The sequence below is a fragment of the Amphiprion ocellaris genome, chromosome 9 (assembly GCF_022539595.1).
Source record: "Amphiprion ocellaris isolate individual 3 ecotype Okinawa chromosome 9, ASM2253959v1, whole genome shotgun sequence".
Taxonomy (NCBI): Eukaryota; Metazoa; Chordata; class Actinopteri; family Pomacentridae; genus Amphiprion; species Amphiprion ocellaris.
This window is the reverse complement of record NC_072774.1, coordinates 23,027,584-23,035,767: the sequence shown is the minus strand read 5'-3', so window position 1 is coordinate 23,035,767 and position 8,184 is coordinate 23,027,584. Positions and strand designations below refer to the sequence as shown.

The window sequence follows — 8,184 nt, the reverse complement described above, 5'->3', positions numbered from 1 at the left end:
ACAACACGTTGAAAAAATCACTTTTTTTTTTGACATAGTATACTATGGCGTTTTTTTGCACCAAAATTCATGATGATTTTTTTTTTCAAAGAGAACCTTACCATAGTGTTTTTCACGGCCTACTTTACATTATTTCATCATATGGCACATTTTTACAACATGTTGAAAAATCGTATTTATTTTTCGACATAGTATACTATGGCGTTTTTTTTGCGCCAAAATTCATGATGATTTTTTTTCAACGAGAACCTTACCATAGTGTTTTTCACAGCCTCCTTTACATTATTTCATCATATGGCACGTTTTTACAACATGTTGAAAAATCACATTTTTTTTCGACTCAGCTGCATGCCTTCGTCCACCCGGCCTCCGTTGACTCGTCCCGCCTGCCGTCTCTGGAGCTGAAGCTGGATTGGAACAGACCAAAGTACAGTCCAATCACGATGCCAGCTGCCTCTCAAAAGGCTCCTTCATCTGGCAGGTGGCGCCACTTCTTCTGAGGGGAAGCTGAGCTGGCCCTGCAGAACTTTGGAGATGTGTTCCAGTGGTTGGTGGATGTGTGGGGAGATAGAGAGGGACCTTTGAATTGTTCACAAAGGAAAACAGGAAACCCATTGGTAGTTTTAGTTTAGGATGCTACTGCGGTGTGTTTTTGGGTTTTCAGAGGTGAACAGGAAGAGTTGTTTTACGTATTGATTATCCTTTGCTTTGTTCATGGTTGGAATGTCCATCAATGTCAACATGAAGTTCACTTTTATTTCTGTTTATTTCTTCTTATTTTACTAACACCCATTTGCTTTGAACCCCCTCACATGCTGTGCTGTTGTAAACTTACTCTTTCAAATAAATACTCGTCTAACCCTCTGGAAACCAGTGTTTGGACTGTTTTGCTGTTGCTCCTCACCTACTTCAGACAGCCAGGACATAACGTTTTGTGGACTAAAGGTTAAACTATGACGTTTTCAGAGCAACATGCTGTACTATGACGTTTTTAGAGCGACATGCTATACTATGACGTTTTTAGAGCGACATGCCATACTATGACGTTTTTCGAGCGACACGCTATACTATGACGTTTTAAGAGTGACATGCTATACTATGATGTTTTTTGGACCAAAGGCTATACTATGACGTTTTTAGAGCGACATGCTATACTATGACGTTTTTAAAGCGACATGCTATACTATGACGTTTTTAGAGTGACATGCTATACGATGACGTTTTTTGGACAACATGCTATACTATGACGTTTTTTGGGCGACATGCTATACTATGACGTTTTTTGGGCGACATGCTATACTATGACGTTTTTTGGGCAACATGCTACACTATGAGGTTTTTAGAGCGACATGCTATACTATGACGTTTTTTGGACGACATGCTATACTATGACGTTTTTTGGGCAACATGCTATACTATGACGTTTTTAGAGCGACATGCTATACTATGACGTTTTTTGGGCGACATGCTATACTGTGACGTTTTTTGGGCAACATGCTATATTATGACGTTTTGTGGGCGACATGCTATACTATGATATTTTTTGGACGATATGCTATACTATGACGTTTTTTGGGCAACATGCTATACTATGACGTTTTCAGAGTGACATGCTATACTATGACGTTTTTTGGACAACATGCTATACTATGACGTTTTTTGGGCGACATGCTATACTATGACGTTTTTTGGGCGACATGCTATACTATGACGTTTTTTGGGCAACATGCTACACTATGAGGTTTTTAGAGCGACATGCTATACTATGACGTTTTTTGGACGACATGCTATACTATGACGTTTTTTGGGCAACATGCTATACTATGACGTTTTTAGAGCGACATGCTATACTATGACGTTTTTTGGGCGACATGCTATACTGTGACGTTTTTTGGGCAACATGCTATATTATGACGTTTTGTGGGCGACATGCTATACTATGATGTTTTTTGGACGATATGCTATACTATGACGTTTTTTGGGCAACATGCTATACTATGACGTTTTCAGAGTGACATGCTATACTATGACGTTTTTTGGACAACATGCTATACTATGACGTTTTTTGGGCGACATGCTATACTATGACGTTTTTTGGGCGACATGCTATACTATGACGTTTTTTGGGCGACATGCTACACTATGAGGTTTTTAGAGCGACATGCTATACTATGACGTTTTTTGGACGACATGCTATACTATGACGTTTTTTGGGCGACATGCTATACTATGACGTTTTTAGAGCGACATGCTATACTATGACGTTTTTTGGGCGACATGCTATACTGTGACGTTTTTTGGGCAACATGCTATATTATGACGTTTTGTGGGCGACATGCTATACTATGATGTTTTTTGGACGATATGCTATACTATGACGTTTTTTGGGCAACATGCTATACTATGATATTTTCAGAGTGACATGCTATACTATGACGTTTTTAGAGCGACATGCTATACTGTGACGTTTTTAAAGCGACATGCTATACTATGACGTTTTTAGAGCGACATGCTATACTATGACGTTTTTAGAGCAACATGCTATGCTATGACGTTTTTAGAGTGACATACTATACTGTGACGTTTCAAGAGCGACATGCTATCCTATGACATTTTTAGAGCAACATGCTATACTATGATGTTTTAAGAGCGACATGCTGTACTATGATGTTCTTTGTACGACATGCTATACTATGACGTTTTTAGAGCGACATGCTATACTATGAAGTTTCAAGAGCGACATGCTATATTACGACGTTTTTTGGGCGACATGCTATACTATGAGGTTTTTAGAGCGACATGCTATACTATGACATTTTTTGGGCGACATGCTATACTATGACGTTGTTTGGGCGACATGCTATATTATGACGTTTTTTGAGCCACATGCTATGCTATGATATTTTCAGAGTGACATGCTATACTATGAAGTTTTTAGAGCGACATGCTATACTATGACGTTTTTAAAGCGACATGCTATACTATGACGTTTTTAGATCGACATGCTATTGTATGACTTTTTTAGAGCGACATGCTATGTTATGACGTTTTTAGAGTGATATACTATACTATGAAGTTTTTAGAGCAACATGCTATACTATGAAGTTTTAAGAGCGACATGCTATACTATGATGTTCTTTGTACGACATGCTATACTATGACGTTTCAAGAGCGACATGCTATACGATGACATTTTTTGGACGACGTGTTATACTATGACGTTTTTAGAGCGACATGCTATACTATGACGTTTCAAGAGCAACATGCTATACTATGACGTTTTTAGAGCGACATGTTATACTATGACTTTTTTTGGGCGACATGCTATACTATGACGTTTTTTGGACCAAAGGCTATACTATGATGTCTTCAAAGCGACATGCTATACTATCACGTTTTTAGAGCAACATCCTATACTACGACGTTTTTAGATCGACATGCTATAGTATGACGTTTTTAGAGCGACATGCTATGCTATGACGTTTTTAGAGCGACGTGCTATACTGTGACGTTTTAAGAGCGACATGCTATACTATGACTTTTTTTGGGCGACATGCTATACTATGACGTTCTTAGAGCGACTTGCTATACTATGACATTTTTAGAGCGACATGTTATACGATGACATTTTTTGGACGACGTGCTATACTATGACGTTTTTAGAGCGACATGCTATACTATGACGTTTCAAGAGCGACATGCTATACTATGACGTTTTTAGAGCGACATGCTATACTATGACTTTTTTTGGGCGACATGCTATACTATGACGTTTTTAGAGCGACTTGCTATACTATGACATTTTTAGAGCGACATGTAGTACTATGACGTTTCAAGAGCGACATGCTATACTATGACGTTTTTAGAGCGACATGCTATACGATGATGTTTTTTTGGACCAAAGGCTATACTATGACGTTTTTTGGACCAAAGGCTATACTATGACGTTTTTTGGACCAAAGGCTATACTATGACTTTCTTTCGACGACGTGCTATACTATGACGTTTTTTGGACCAAAGGCTATAGTATGACGTTTTTAGAGTGACATGCTATACTATGACGTTTTTAAAGCGACATGCTATACTATGACGTTTTTAGAGCGACATGCTATACTATGACGTTTTTTGGGCGACATGCTATACTATGACGTTGTTTGGGCGACATGCTATATTATGACGTTTTTTGAGCCACATGCTATACTATGACTTTTTAGAGCGACATGCTATACTGTGACGTTTTAAGAGCGACATGCTATACGATGACGTTTTTTGGACGACATGCTATACTATGACTTTTTTTGGGCGACATGCTATACTATGACGTTTTTAGAGCGACATGCTATACTATGACATTTTTAGAGCGACATGCTATAGTATGATGTTTTTAGAGCGACATGCTATACTATGATGTTTGGGCGACATGCTATACTATGACGTTTTTTGAGCGACACGCTATACTATGACGTTTTTAGAGTGACATGCTATACTATGACGTTTTTAGAGCGACATGCTATACTATGACGTTTTAAGAGTGACATGCTATACTATGATGTTCTTTCGACAACGTGCTATACTATGACGTTCTTTGGACCAAAGGCTATACTATGACGTTTTTAGAGCGACGTGCTATACTATGATGTTTTTAAAGCGACATGCTATACTATGACTTTTTTGGGCGACATGCTATACTATGATGTTTTTTGGACGACATGCTAAAATATGATGTTTTTTGGACGACATGCTAAACTATGACGTTTTTAGAGCGACATGCTATACTATGACGTTTTTAGAGCAACATGCTATACTATGACGTTTTTTGGGTGACATGCTATACTATGACGTTTTTAGAGTGACATGCTATACTATGAAGTTTTTAGAGCAACATGCTATACTATGACGTTTTTAGAGCAACATGCTATACTATGACGTTTTTTGGGTGACATGCTATACTATGACGTTTTTAGAGTGACATGCTATACTATGAAGTTTTTAGAGCAACATGCTATACTATGACGTTTTTAGAGCGCCATGCTATACTTTGACGTTTTTTGGGCGACATGCTATACTGTGATGTTTTTTGGGCGACATGCTATACTATGATGTTTTTTGGACGACATGGTAAACTATGACGTTTTTAGAGCGACATGCTATACTATGACGCTTTTAGAGCAACATGCTATACTATGACGTTTTTTGTGACACATGCTATACTATGACATTTTTAGAGTGACATGCTATACTATGAAGTTTTTAGAGCAACATGCTATACTATGACATTTTTAGAGTGACATGCTATACTGTGACGTTTTAAGAGCAACATGCTCTACTATGACGTTTTTAGAGTGACATGCTATACTGTGACGTTTTAAGAGCGACATGCTATACTATGATGTTCTTTGGACGACATGCTATACTATGACGTTTTTTCGACCAAAGGCCATACTATGACGTTTTTAGAGCGACATGCTATACTATGACGTTGTTGGGTGACACTCTATACTATAGGCTTTTTCAATTGACATATTACTATGGCGGTTTTTTTTTGTTCTAGTTTTTTTTGTTTTTAGCAACATATAAGAATTTGAACAGTTTACACTATACATTTACTTGTGCAATGAAATATTATTCTATGACATTTTTTAGATGACACATACACTGATGTTTTCTTGAAAAACATACTATTTTGACAATATACTGCACTATGACATTTTTTGAACCACATATAAATGACAATTTTAGGCAACATCCTATCATTTTGCACTTTCTGAACCACATAATTAGTTGGGTTTCTTTTACCGACATGCTATACTATGAACTACAGGCCATACTATGTTATTCTTGAAAAGCATACTATACTTTGACATTTTCTGAACTACATCCTACACTATGGCGTTATACACAGAGTGCTTTGGTTACATGTTGATGTATACAGTAATCTAGATTTTTTTCTGTTTTGTTTTTTGACAGGATTACCACAGACCTGACCGTGAACACCGTTGACACCCACCTGAGGGAGACGCTGCCTAAGATCTCAAGGCTGCTTGGTCGTGGTCTTTCTGGTCCTGCTCCAGAACGCCTTCATCAACTATGTCTTCTTTTGAAGAGGCCCTCAGATGCTGCAATCTCTGACCTTCAGGAGGAATTGCTACTTTCACTCTGTAACGAGACAGCGGTTATTTTAGAGACCCAGCTCCTGGCGGCTTTGAGTGAAAGTTTAACACCCATCAAAACAGAACTACAGACAGTTAAATCTGAGCTGTCGGTCAGTATTTTAAACATCAAGTCCGACCCGGCTGCCCTAAAGCACGCTGTGGGTGAAACGGAAACTTCACTCTCCACATCACTGACGTCATCGTCACACTCCAAAGCAGAGCACCTGTCTGCTGAACTTTTAAAAGTGGACTATAAATGTGAAGAATGTGAGCAGCAGTCTGTGAGTAGCGGAACAGATGTGATCAGAAAGAAGTCATTTTCTTTTTTCTTTTCTTTCTGGTTGACTTGATGCTGTCAGATGCAGATGTTGGAGCTGATTCTGATCTTTCAGGATAAAAAAGCTGCTTTTCCTTCACAGACTTTTCAGGAAATTATTCTCTCAGGTTTTCTCTGCTATTTATATTTTTATTATCTGTGATTATTTCATTATTTCTTTATTGTAAAAATAAAGTTTGAGGCATAAAGACTGATTTAGTTATTTTATGCCTGAAATCTTTGATGTAGCAGCACTAAACTTCCATTTTCCTTCTTGTACTTCTGATACTAGAACTAAACGTATCTTCATCATGGATCATCTGTTTTTAATGAATCAGCAGCAACATCACAACAACAAATGAGACAATTTTCAACAAATTAATGAAACCGATGTCATTTAAAACTATCAGAGTCTGTTTTAGCATCAAATTATAGTGGATTACTGACAACTAGAACATTAACGTTACTGTTTTAATCACATTTAAGTTTCCTGAATGTTACATTAATGTCAGCCAGCCACAGTTTTATGAACTTAATGAACCACATTACAGGAACACAACACACTTCAGCTGTTTACATGAAACTCAACACATTAGCTTGATGCTACGTTAGCTTTAACCAGGCTACGACTGAGCAGCTAGCTCGGTTAGCATCGCTAACATTAAAGCTAATATTTACTATGCTAACTTTCTTCTCTGGTCAACACACACTGAAACAAACTCCACCAACATCTGGAGTGCATGGCGCACATTACATCTGACACTAAAGCTGCATATAAAGTGCATTAAAAGCGGCACCGATACGAAAATAAACATTTACTTACCGAACTATCAGAGTCCTTTCAGTGTCTGCTGGTAGAATCAGCCGAAGGTAGAAAACTGGTTAAAACAAGCCAACGGGCAGGAAAACTGTCTGTGGAAAATGTTCTGCTGCTCCACCGATAAATAAACCAACAGTTATTATATCAGAATTAATCCAAACGAGGAGAACAGAGTCTCTGCTGCCTCCTCCATAGGACCTGTCAATCATTCCAGACCGGACTGTCAATCAAGTAGTCCCGCCCCCTGGCTTCGCAAAACTTTAACGCGCTATAAAAAAAAATCAACATTGATTTATTTTAAGATCGGCCACCTGATCTCTCATTTTAACCATGAAAACTAACGAAAAAAAATGTATATACAGTCTATGCACCGTACTCAGTTTGGCTCCATACTTGCTGATGACCACTTCCGGTCTCAGAAAATGAAAAAACTGACCTTTTTTCGTTTCTGTCTCTTACTGATTTTACTTTCTTGTTATTCTAAATATAAAACGAAAATCAAAGCATTAAAAAAAATCGTATATCCCTTTTTGATCATGAAAATGAAAAACGCCTTGTATTTCAATTTAAATTTTTGTATTTTAAAACGAAAATCAAATAACCACTTGTTTTTTGTTTTTCAATACCCGTTTCAGAACGGAAAATCCAATTATCAGATCCGTACACGGACCCCCAGAAATCCCCCAAACTCCTTTCTCACAGTTTAATAAGCAGATCTGAGCTCAGTTTCAGATAAAGGTTTCTGAACTCTTTGACCTGTTTCTGAAAAGCCTCATGTTCAAACGTGCTGTGGTTGTCTTCAAATGGTAATTTATAATAAGTTAATCATGTTCCTTAGTCCAGATCCTCAGCAGAATTTCAGGAACCTTCGACTGTTTTGTTTGTTAATGTTTCTT

General features: G+C 37.7%; 1 long non-coding RNA gene across 1 annotated transcript; it reads right to left on the bottom strand.

Annotated features, from left to right (window-relative positions):
• Positions 1 to 203: 203 nt before the first annotated feature.
• LOC129349638 (uncharacterized) lies at positions 204 to 7,750 on the bottom strand. Its single transcript, XR_008602709.1, has 3 exons — positions 7,292 to 7,750; positions 6,008 to 6,156; positions 204 to 579 (listed from the first exon to the last, which is right to left on the bottom strand). It is a non-coding gene; the product is annotated as an uncharacterized LOC129349638 (long non-coding RNA).
• Positions 7,751 to 8,184: the final 434 nt, after the last annotated feature.